The sequence below is a fragment of the Balearica regulorum genome, chromosome 22 (genome assembly GCF_011004875.1).
Source record: "Balearica regulorum gibbericeps isolate bBalReg1 chromosome 22, bBalReg1.pri, whole genome shotgun sequence".
NCBI classification, from domain to species: domain Eukaryota; kingdom Metazoa; phylum Chordata; class Aves; order Gruiformes; family Gruidae; genus Balearica; species Balearica regulorum.
In genome coordinates, this window is record NC_046205.1 from 6,020,604 (window position 1) to 6,033,085 (window position 12,482).

The window sequence follows — 12,482 nt, forward strand, 5'->3', positions numbered from 1 at the left end:
AAGACGACTAAGGCAGTAGAGAAAATTCTGGTCAAGAACTACAAGACTTTTGTCTTTACAAAATGGTTGTGCATCTTAAACATCTACAAAGAAAAAGCTATAAAAGCCTGGTTTCTAAGGATCTTACCCAAATAGGACCCGTACTGTGAACTGTAGGCAACTCAAGTCATTTACCATTGAATGCAAAGGCCAGAGTCTACCCTCTTTGATGTTTAACAGTAACCTTTGTGGATGGTTTTCTGCAGAGATCCACTTCTACTTCTTGAAGAATTAGAACAAAAACTAACATCGATGTCTCCGACTGAGGATATTTCTGCTGGTATTCAGTTTGACTAATTACTACCTTAGCAACAAGGCCCACATAGAAAGTTCCCATCCTGCCAATTGTTCAACTACATTCTAAACTTAATCCATTATGACAGAGGTTACAAATGTTCTGTTTTACAAGAATATTTTTCATTCAGACCAATTCTGTGACCCTTTTCATATGAGCCCTACTGACAAATAAGGAGCGTTCTGAGATTCAGAACCAGCCTGGAATCCTCTCACTCTCAAAATAAGTGTTTCCTAAAATCTGGAGGCTATTTCAAGAACCAAAGTTTGCCATCTCCCTTTCTAAATCCTCACATCAATCCACAATACCACTCAAAGAGATGAAAACAATGGAAGAGCAAATGCTCCTACTAAGTCACCACAATGGACTTTGCCCAGAAGACAAACTTTTGTCATGAAACAGTGTCAGGAAGTTAATGTTTTACCTGGTTTAAGTCTCCTGGCAGAATTCAAAAGAACAGCTCAACTCTGTTGAGCTCCACAGCAATGAAAAAAGTCACTGTCAAGAGTCTCTTAACTGCTATAAACTTCCACTAGCTACCAAAGTTTCAGAATTTAATTACTCAGAATAGTTAAGCAGAACTTTTATGTCACCTGATTGAAATCACTGCAACGCTTTGGCAAAAGAACAAATGTTTGGGCAGGGGGAATATGGGGGTTTAACAATTTAGATCAGTATGACATTTAATAATCTGGCCAATTAAGGTATATGGGTGGGAAGCACTCCTTTTCTCCCAAAAGCCACCAGGGTGTAAATCCAAAAAGCACTCAACATAGCCTTAAAAAAAAAAAAAAAAAGAAAAAAAGAAAAAAAAAAGGAGGCACTTGTTCTTCCAAGACATCCAACATTATTTCACAAAATTGTTGTATTTTACCCTTATATTTACCAGCTATTTGGAAGACAAGCCAAAACATTCCAAGATCTGGGTTTTTTCTTTAAAATCTGTTTAAGTAATATATGACGCAGTTCTTTTTGCACAGCAACATTAGCAATGAAAAAAGAATTCAACTGATAGTTTAACTTGCAGTATGCCCAGGCTAATAGTGATATAAGAAGGCATATTCCGAATCCCAAGACAGGCAGCTTTACCACTTTTGAATTTTCTATTGTGTACCTACCTGCTTGAGCAGGTTCACACCTTGCACCCTTCAACAGTCAGGTCTCACCGTCTCAGCTTTGTCAATTATGAATTCAGGAAACAAACCTGAAATGAGAAGAAAATCTATTGGAGCATCTTTGCATGTACACTGTTGTACTTACTGCCACCAGTGATCTACAGGGGCTTCCTCAAGCCATTATCCAGTGCTGTACCCAGAACATCCATCGTAAGTATTTCAACAGAGCACATACATTGCACAAGTTCATCGTCCACTTCACTATGAATTCTTTCATGTACTTTTATGAAGACTGTAGTTTCTAGAATGGTTATTTGAGCTTTCAAAATTTTAAGACTACTTATTAATCCCTTCCTCCCTCCACCTCCCCTGCCCCCCATCCCATCTCCTGTTATATACATACTAATCCCTGTCATTACATCCATAGGGCCCTACTGAAGTAACTTCTCTCAGCTCATTTGCATGGTCTTACTGGATTCAGGGCTAAGTATTTTCCCATGTTAAAGAGAATCCACAAGCCAAGAGAAACAATTGTTTTCCTGTCAAATTCATCCATCGGCATATCACTGCCTTCAAAGGGTGCCACCAGTCCACTGCCAGCTCTTTTGACAGGTCTGCAATTACATTTCTGTATCCTTCCATGCACTGCAAGAAGGGTGTAAGTTTTAGAAAAGAAACCACTAAACACGACCTCATAAATTACTCTGTATTATTAAACCCCTGATGTAGCAGCAGGAATGTTATTTAGTCTGTGTTAAACCATAAAATAAACTTGTTTAAAGCTATTCATTTCTTCTGTTTACTTCATTGAAAAAGGGTTTCAAGGCTACTTGAAGATTACACTTTCTCTGAAATAGCAATTGAGTTTTACTCTCACCCAAGAGGGAAGGTTGTATTGCAAGGCTTAGTGTTTTCTAAATCATACTCACCAATCTTTGAAAAAAGCCAAATAAAGAACACCACACCACAGACTTTTTTAATTTTATTTTTACTGTTGTCATGTCTGTGCGTCTAAACGTCTGTGAAAGAGAGAAATCTTGCCTTTTACCTTACAAAGACCTTTGACATTCAGCCTTTCACAGTGGCTACCAGAAAAAAAAAAATAGTAACACCATAACCATTTTTTCTTGCTTTGTGATGAAATGCTTGGGTTTTGTTTGTTTCTTCACCTATTCCCCAAACACCAACATTACCACAAACTTTTGGTAGAATCCCACTGCACAGAGGTGTCATCCAGATAAAACACTGGCTGAACCATCTTGTGTAGAAGAATACTGTTTTCATATTTAGAGGCCTACTACAAAAAAATTAACCAAGACAACACACAACAAGCAACAACAGCTAATCTTTCTTCCAGATATGGAAAGGAAAGTAGGAAACGTGCTCAATGCTCTCTGCTGAAGCAGAAATCATAGTCCAAGAGTTTTGTATTCCAGAACACTGTAAAGAACATTTCTATATGCCAAGACATGGGTCAAATAAAGAACATTTCTAGTTTTCACAATGTCTTTTTCCAAGAATTTGTTTCCTATTTCCAACTGGCCTGTATCACACTTCAATGACTGTCTCTTTCCATCCTCGACTTTTTTTTTTTTTTTTGAGGTCTTTCAAGCAGTAGTCATCATTATTTCAGACCTTTCACAGATGTTAAAGCATAAACACCACAACCCTGTACAGAAAAGCCACCTAACAAAATGTTACAGCTGAAATCACTCCATCAAGGACTGCTATACCACGTAGCACCACAATTTGCCAGCTTAGAGAGGAATACACAGCAGATATGTCCCCACTAAAAGAAGCACCTATTTGTCTTCATATCTGTCTATAACTGAGCATAAACACTAAGAACATTTGGAAACAAGTGAAACAGCTCACATACATACCTTAGAAGTGTGCATGGCACTGCAAAACTCCTTTCAGTTTGTTACAAAACACTAACTTGCAAACGTTAAATATTTTGTAAAAGCATGTGTAGAAAGGTCTATATAATTGCAGTAGGAAAACAAAAACTTACTTGTTCCTTTCTGCCCAGTATTTAATAAACCAGTTACAGTTTATTTTACTGTAAGACCCAAAGCAAACGAGATAGCATCTCATTAGTGAAAACATTCCTGCCTGGGCATCTTGTCATCCATTTAGTGTTCACTAGCACAAACATTTGGTTTGGGAAGAAACAGCTGAACTGCTACTTTATTTGTTCACAACAGCCTTCATTATCAGGTAACAAAAAAATTAATTCTCCTTCAGCCAGCTCTACAGCTCATAATCCTGAGCTCCAAAACCCAAAGAAGATTAGTTAATTCTTAAAAAAAAAATCATACAAAATCCTTACACAGTGTACTTTGTAAAGTAAGGCAACAGCAATCACTACAGAAATAAACTTATAGTCACAGAACCTCATAGTAAAACATTGGTTTCATGTCCCACAAAATGAGCTTTTTAACATCCGGGTAAGATACCTGCAAGGCTTATGTCAATTTAAACTGTGGCAGCCTTTGTCCTAGACAAGAAACTGCCTCTTTACAACTTTAAAACCCCAGAAGATAAAAATTATTTATTGCTGATTGACCCTATATCCCAATTAGTACTCTACAAAGATATGAAAGATATTAGAAAATGCTGACACGAACAGAAGCATTGGCATTGTGCTCTTTTTGAAAGCTTTGAAAATAAGGAAGTAGATAAAAAACAATAGTAATCACTTAAATCCAAGCCTAACAGAGGCAGAAAATCTGATCAAGCAATTAAAAATCCAGTCATACACATGATCTTGTAATTCACAACCCTGTAAAAATCACCACTTCTGTGCCTTTTAATTCATCTGATTCCCAGAGAAGCAGAGGAGGTAAGTGCACCTGTAGATAGATCAGGAGACTTGGGTAAGAATACTGCCATTAACAACTGCCAAGTGTTAGTTACAATGACAAACTACGGGAAATTAAAATTGTGTCAAAACCCCCACAACAGTAGCTAACAACTATCAGCATCTTTTAAAATTATATTCAGTCTGATCTTGTTTCAATTTAACTATCTACCTGCAGAATAAGAGTTGCAGTATGCCCAATACCAAATTGCTACTTGAACAAATTGTTTAAATAAACCAAACTGAGCTACTAGGCTCACATAAAAACACACTTAGAACTGTAATAAATTTGGTCCTTAGTACTTCCTCTTGCACTCGGGCTCAATACACTTAGTAAAGGCAGCCTGACATCAGTGTCAAATCAGACACGTATCTCATAAAGAATAGAAGAGCTTTTTTTTTTTTCCTGCAGCAAGTGCCCCAAAGGGTATTTTTCAAGCCGTGCATTAATTCCCTGGAAAGACCTGCAGTCCACGCAGCACTGAGTTTGTACCTGTTGAAACTGCTGTGGAGATCGCAGCGCACTGGCAGCCAGGGAACACCCCAAAACCCACTGCCCTCAACCCAACCCTGGTCAGCATGAAGACATGACACCTGCTCTTGCCCTGCAGCTCCCAGATTTATGTTTTATCAAAGAGCAAATCAAAATAATGACCATAGCAGTTTGACTATCGCAAATTCCTACATTAGATTAGAAGTTGAAAATAATATTCCTAAATCAGTTAAGTTTGACAACCATCAATATACTGAAGTGAACCAAAGCTCCTGTACTAAAAGAGCAGTTCAGAAGCATGACAGCTGTGAACTTACTTAAAGTGGAAAAAAAGCTGCAGCTATCCACATGTCAGAGCATACTGGAAGTGCCAACAGTAACACACAGAGCACAGAAAGCGCACACTGGCTTTGCTAGTTCAGAAATCAAAGTCTAATAATCTCACTTTCTACTTGAATCTTTCTTTTCAAGCTAAGGTTTGGTCTTCCACCAAAAATTAAGTACGCTCTTGATATCAACACAACACTTAAGGGGAAGAAAAGAGCCACCTGCATAGCTGCCACTGCCAGCCTGGTGGACTGCAAATTAAAATGCTATTTCTAATCATCCAGTTCAAATTTCATTAGGGTAACAAAAAGCAGAACAATTCCTCCTTCTAGATCAAGTATCCAGTGTATGCTTTCAGGAGATTAATGACACAAGTTAAACTAAAGCCTACAACTACACCTACCAACCTCCTCAACAAAAATTTTCCTGGACAGCACTGCTAAAAACAAAACCAACAAAAAACCCAAAGCAGTGTGTTCTACTTTAATACATACCAAGCACGCTTTGCGGGGAAAAAAACTTCAGATTATTCTGCCGTGGCAAGAGAAGCACTAGTTTGTCAACAGTGGTTCCAGTTTCTCTCTAGTCTATATGATTTTAAAATTAAGATTTTCCTTCAAGCATGTTTGGGTTTTCACACGATTAAACTAATCTCTAAGGAAGTCTAATATTGAGCTCCAGCCCTGGTTTCGGATAATGAGAAGTAGGTTCTGTAGAACAGTTGGAAGACTATTTACAGGTTCTTCCAAAAAAGACCGCTTCTGCAGATTGCAGTGCTGAACAATCCCCTTCCAAATAATTTGACCAGCTATAAACACCAATCAGTGACTTTAATTCTGAAACTAGTTACTTGGCTAAAAACTATTTTATATATCTGAGATTAACAAGTCTTATGTTGTTATTCAGTCAGTTTAGTGACAGGGAGCTCAAAGAAAACAAATCCAAGAAAAAGCTGATTAGAAATCTGGATGGTTTTGTTACAGAAGTCAGGCAGCTGAATTTTCTGTTAAACTGGGAAGAAAGCCATCTATAATTTAAAAAAAAAAAAAAAGGTAAAAACTATTTTATCAGCTTTTTGCTTCCAGAGCTACACAACCTGGGAACAGACAAGCAGAGAAATCAGATCTTTCTCAAAACTAATGGCTTCCTCACAGTGCAGCCCTACTATTCTGAGCAGTTTTTGGATGTGAACTAAACCCTCACCAAAACTGTTGGAGGTCTGTGAATCCTTGTGCCTGTAGTTTCAAAGCTCCCAAGAGAAGCAAAAAAATGATCCAATTTACATAAGAAAACTATTCACAAATCAGTTAACCAAAAGAATTCAAGCTTGTGCATAACTGACATTATTGGGCTACTCCCCACGCAGCAATGGAATAATAAACTGTGACCTCCAGCAAAGTTTTCAACCCTCTCAGGTCACTGCAGTTTGGAAACCAGCAGACTCCGCACACCAGCATTTCCTTCATTGGAGTCACCACAATGCACTTACAAAAATGTGGAAGTTATCCTTCCAAAGAAACAGCAAGTAATATAAATAACAATCGAATCTGGGGTTCTTCAGAGTATCTTCTGAAATAGAGAGTACTGTTACAGCCAAAACTGAATCTGTCCTAAAGGATTACTACTCTTCATACATTTAACCCATGAAAATAGAAGCTCCAGCAACCTTCACTTATAAGCTGCAAAAAGCAAACCATTCACATATTTATGCTCAAGCCAGCCCTTGATTTATCTCTACCTTAGTTTGAATCTCATTACCTCAGGGGAAAACAAGGAAAAAAGATTTCCATGACTTAGTATAACATTAAAAGATCTTTAAAAAAAAAAAATCATGGAATTATTGTAAGCAAAAGCCATCACAAGAGGCTCTCCTAGGCTACGAAACAGAGGTAAATGCTTGTCCACAGAAATCTTGTATCTATGGAACAAGCTTATTCAAACAGATAGTTTTCAGTGCTGTGTTTACATACCTTGTATAAGTCTCCCATCAATTATGTTTCTGAATACTGCTTTATTAGAAGCGATTGAGTTGTCCCCTAAGTAAAAAAAGGGAAAATCAAATTTAAACCAATCAAGATACTGGCAAATCGTCACATTTTACAAGCACAGGAAAGGATTCTGATTTTAGCCGTTCATCCCAGCACCGTTTCCCAGTAAAAAAAGGCTGCCAAAATTACTTCATCTAATCAGATAGTGCATACGCAGATCCTTAACTCAGGAAGCCGATCTCATCCACAGCCTTATAGGAGTAATTAACTGTAATAATTCACACAGATACACAGGGCCTAAAATAATCAGGTACGCAATCCCCAGCAGGTATCATGTGGACAGTCCTCTGTTACGGCACAAGTTAACATCATTAATACTGAGCCTAATTCCCTTGAGAACAGAATTCCAGCTTAACTCCACACACACCCCCCAAGCCATCACCTTTTGTGTTCTCTGAGCAGAGAAACCTCTGGGGTCACTTGCCAGGCTTTCCTTTCTTCCTCTCACTCACTCAACCAAAGGTAGAAGTGAAATGCAGGGAGCAGTGGGAAGGACAGACGCTGCCTGGCTGTGCAAGCTACAGCACCCCTCACATTACAGCAGGGGCTTTTTTGGGGTTTGTACAGCTACCTTACGCTGTAAATCATGACAGGCTAAAAATGGCCGTGTGACGAATTTGGAGATGAAATTATGAGCAGCCCATTTGCTCTTGTATGAAAGCAGTAGCTATGAGCAGCGCTTTGCAAAGAGGCCTCACTCTTGTAAAACTGCAGAAACGTACAAAGTATTTTCATACGTGAAAGGAAAAAAGGGCACTGACAGAAAACTCTTCCTTGAGTAGGAAACTACACCCCCAAGGACCCAGCGCTCCAGCGTTCCTGCAGCAAGGCTGGGTGTCATCTCTGTGTGCCATTATTATTTTTTAAATGGACACGACAGCTTCCGGTTACCATGGAGTGAAACAGCGCAAACACAATTCTCAGCTGGCATGAAATGTAATCCCGTGATTTTACTATTCATAGCTCTGACATGGTAAAGCTAAATTAAGCAGGAACTCTTAACTTTCTCAAACCTAACAGCAGTGACTACCTCCATCATTTGGCCTCTGCTAAAGCTCTATTTCACTGTGAAGAGGGGAAGGATATTTTCCTTTATGGTAAGAGGGACTCCAGATCTACAAACCCAGCCTGTCATCCAGAAGCAAAATGGCATCTACTTGTTCCCAGGCACCACTTCGGCATGACTCCAGCAACAACAACGGAGACAAGATGAGCTCTTGTGCTAAATCTAACACCTTCTCCTCATCCTGGGATCCATTACAGAAACCAACAGAGCAGTTTTAAGCCACACTCCCAGGCTTGCCCAGCAGCGTGTGTTTGCTGAACAACAGTCTAACAGCAGAGGAGCAGGGGTCAGCTCAATGCACAAATAAGAGATACGCTATGCACAAGGTAAGCCAGCACAACCCCAATGCCTGTCGTTAGCTGTTTATGCAGCCTCGCAGGACTACCTTGCACAAGCTCCCAGGCACCCAGAACAGCTTTTGCAATTAAAAACACTATTCCTCTCTCTTCCAATGCCTATGGCCTAAACTACATGACTCAATATACAGCAGGAATCCTGCCACACAGAGGAACTCTCTGTACCATCATAATACAGAGGAAACCATACGACCCAAACCCCACGTTATTGTACTGGCACACGCATCCATTAAACACAGCGCAGTATGTTGCGAACTTTTCCAGATATGGAAAAAAGTTCACGGGCTACGTAGCTGCTTAAACAATTAACAGTTCTGACATGGCAAACTGTCACTTTGCAAAAGACGAAGCCAAGTGAGCTACAAAAAAAATAATCGAGCTTCTGGCAAAACTGCGCTATTCTTTTAGGGAGGTAGTGATACAACTACAAAGGGAACACCACAGATTTACAATGAAAAGCATCCTCAGGCTTAACTCATCCAGCTCAGTACTTCCTAGGCTGCTCAAAGCAAGATTTCTTTTACAGTAGAGAAAGTGGGAGCAGGTTAAAAAAAAACTTGCGTGACCTGCATGGATTGTCACCTATTTTATATCCTGGTGGTTTATACATGTAATGTTTTTGTTTTCCAATAGCACCAACCATGTTAGAAGGTGTTCATGAGCTTTTCTGCAGCACCTGTGAACCCACAGAGCACAGGCTTGACCCAAACGGCTACTTTTCTTACCTGGCAAAAACACAGGCATGACTTCTGCAGACAAAGAACTACACGAAGAACATGGGCATGGATTCATCGCAACAGGCAGCTGCCACTGCCAACACACGGTCCGTATGGACACGTTACAGGGCAGCCCGATCTGCCACTACTCTAACGCGTTTAGAGCAAGCACCTCACAAAGATACCAGGTGGACCATGCTACAGATGCCTCCTTACCACGGCCAGGTTGTTTCTTTATAATAAACTGGCAGGTAAAAGGTTTAACATTTTGATCCCTAGATAAAAAAGGATGTAAAAATGCAGACATCCGAGTTAGCAGGCGGCAAGGCCTCCTGCAGCCTTGCTGGTGGCGGCATACTGCCCCGCACCTTCTTCCTTCCCACAGGCAGGCGCCCCAGCTGAAGGGGAACGGTGCAACGCTGCAGCCATCCGTTCAGACTCCAGAACCCTGCAAACCCCCTGTGCTGAGATCAAACTGTTTACAGATCACATGCTCTCACGTGTAATCAAAACCAGTTTTGAAAAGACATCCTGGGACAATAAGGCCTATCTGCTGGAGTACTGCCTCCACAGCAACATTTTTAATCGGCAGTGTCGGCTTCTTAAGGACCTCGGAGATAACTCTTAAAACTGACTTCTCATACAGGCCCACCCTCCCCTCCCCCCGCATTCCTGCTAAAGTAGGAACAACTAATTCACATTAGGGAGGATGCAAACCAAAAATATATAGCAAGACCCAAAGAAAATGTAGACACAATCACAAGGCCCTAGACTCTACAGAGGATCCTATGTCACAAGAATGTGCATTTTAGACAGCTCTGTACAGTAACTGCCTTATTTTATCCTCTTACCTGCTGTTAAATTGTGTAACCAATAATGCAGTTCACAAAGTCAGCCATTTCCTCACTCGGTGCTGGGCACCTGCAAAGTGCCAGAGCAAGTATACAGATGAACCACTAACCGCTCCAGTAGAAGGCATTGTTGCGACTACTCATTTTTCCTCTCTAGAACATACTCTATTAAGGAGAATCTGAGAGGCTGAGCTTCAAAACATATCTTTTTAAAGGAATGGAAGTCAGGTTATGCAATACAAACCCAAAGAACAGATCTCCTCTTCAGCCACAGCACTTGAGGGCAGCGTCAACACAAAAGGCACATTAAAAACACACCTAAAATGTCACATTGGCCTTACCATAAACACTGACATAACTATCTGCCTTTGCTACTAGCAGGAAGGAACACCGCAGCAGCCCTTTGCGGAGAGTAATTGGATGATTTAATTGTCTGTGCTCGTAGGAAAGGACATCCTGAAAACATCCATTTGCTGATGTGACCCTGCAGCCTCACACACATGCTCTGTGCTGACACTGCCGCAGAAGCTGCAGAGAAAGGCTCTTCTCCTTCTACCCATCAGCTATAAGACAACCTATAACATTTTCCAAACAGTTTTACAGTAAAAAAATCTATTCTTATGCCACAGCATCAGACACTTCACCGTACACTTGAAAAACAGGAACAAGTACCCCACCTCTGACAAGCCCCACGGAAATGCTGCTGCACACACACCACCACCACCCATTCCACATCTACGGAGTCCTCACGCACCGAGCAGACAGAAGCAAACCTGCACCTCCCAAGGCTGCTACATGGAGTACTGCTTATTCCAAAGGCATCACGTCACCTTCTGGCACACAAACGCACTCAGAAAGCCATTCAGAAGGCAATTACAGTGACAATTACCTTGTGGAGACTTTGAAATATATTTATGGAAACCTCAAACACATTAATCTCCCCAAACCAACAAGAGTGAGGGAAACAAGCCTTTGTCAGCCTGGTGAAAAAGAAGATTCAGGGCTCACACGTGCCTCTGTGCCACTGCAAAGCCCATTCCACCGCATCACCTGAGGTTCTACCAAACTTCACTTTTAAACAAGAAGATACAGAGTGAGGAATGCGAGTGAACAAATGTATCCCACTGCACTGAGAAGCACACGGTGCTGAGCGCCAGTGCGTGAGCCCTGCGAGAGCTACACGCCATCAGGGGTTCAACCCCAGCTCACAGGGTCACGGCTGCGGCCCGGACAAGCTGCTACCCCTGCAAGGTGCCGCTCCCCCCAGTCCCGCGGGCCCAGCTCTCCCGACCGCCTCCCTCGGGAATACAGGCAGCGCCTCCCGTGGCCAGCGAGCATGCGGGAACCCCCGGCCACAGCCCGTGACGCCGGCGAAGGGAGGAAACCTCCGGGGACAGGCCGAAGGCCCGAAGCAGGAAAGGAGTCTCCGGGGACGGGGCCTAGAGGCCCGGGCGGAGGACGGGAATCTCCAGGAATGCGCTGGGCCGGAACAGAGGGATGAGTCTCCGGGGACAGGCCCGGGCCGGAGCGGGACAAGGGCAGCCTCCGGGGACAGGCCCGGGCCGGCCCCAACCGGCCACGGGGACGCGAGGAGGCGGCGCGAAGCCTGGCCCGGCTTAGCCACGAGGCCCCGCTCGGCCGGGCCCAGGGCGGCCCCAGAAGCGCCCCGCGCCGCATTCGAGCCCCGCCCGGGGGGGCCGCGGGGCCGCGCCCGGCACATGGCGGCCACCGGGGGGGCAGCGCCGCGCTGAGGCCCGGAGTTGCAGTGGGGGGACAAGGCCCGGCCGGGGTGGGCAGCACGGCCGCAGAGGACCCTCAGCGCGAGGCGGATGGAGGGTAGAGGAAGAGAGGAGCCCGGTGGCGGGGGGCAGGACCGGGCCCCGCCGGGCAGGGCCTACCCGCACTCACCGGACCCGCTCCGCCCGCGGCCTCCTCAGCAGCCAGGCGCCTCCACCTCCTTCTCACGCACTTCCGCTTCGCGCCCGCTCGGTGCCCGCCCGCGGGGGCTGCTGGGAGCCGCAGTCCGGCCCCCCGCCGCACTCATTGGATGGCGGCGCCAGGTGGACTACAGCTCCCAGCGGGCTCGGCGCGGGGGTTGCGTCATTTCCGTCTCCTCCCCAGCCCGCCCCTGGCGCCACGGAGAGGGCGAGGCTTCCGGTGGGGAGGGGCGGGGCTACGGGGACCCGGCCGGGAAATGGCGGCGGGGCGGCTCGGGCCTTCGCTGGGCGGGGACGATAGCGCAGCGCGCCCGCCCGCTCTCCCTTCCCGGGGTGGGCTGAGCCTCCTCCCGCCCCGCCCGGCTTCCCTTGCCCA

The 12,482-nt window shown here is 43.9% G+C and overlaps 1 protein-coding gene across 3 annotated transcripts in view; it reads right to left on the minus strand.

Moving 5' to 3' along the window:
- THRAP3 (thyroid hormone receptor associated protein 3) overlaps positions 1–12,198 on the minus strand; it is a 33,182-nt gene extending 20,984 nt beyond the window's left edge. The window contains exons 1-3 of one of the 3 annotated variants that reach the window (XM_075774154.1): positions 12,078–12,198; positions 7,103–7,168; positions 1,453–1,538 (exon numbers count right to left, since the gene is read on the minus strand). The gene's annotated coding sequence lies outside the window, so the exon portion shown is untranslated. Of the gene's footprint in view, positions 1–1,452; positions 1,539–7,102; positions 7,169–11,058; positions 11,840–12,077 lie in introns of those variants that run through there. The other 2 variants (XM_075774152.1, XM_075774153.1) reach the window with 2 other exon arrangements.
- Between the last annotated feature and the right edge of the window lie 284 nt (positions 12,199–12,482).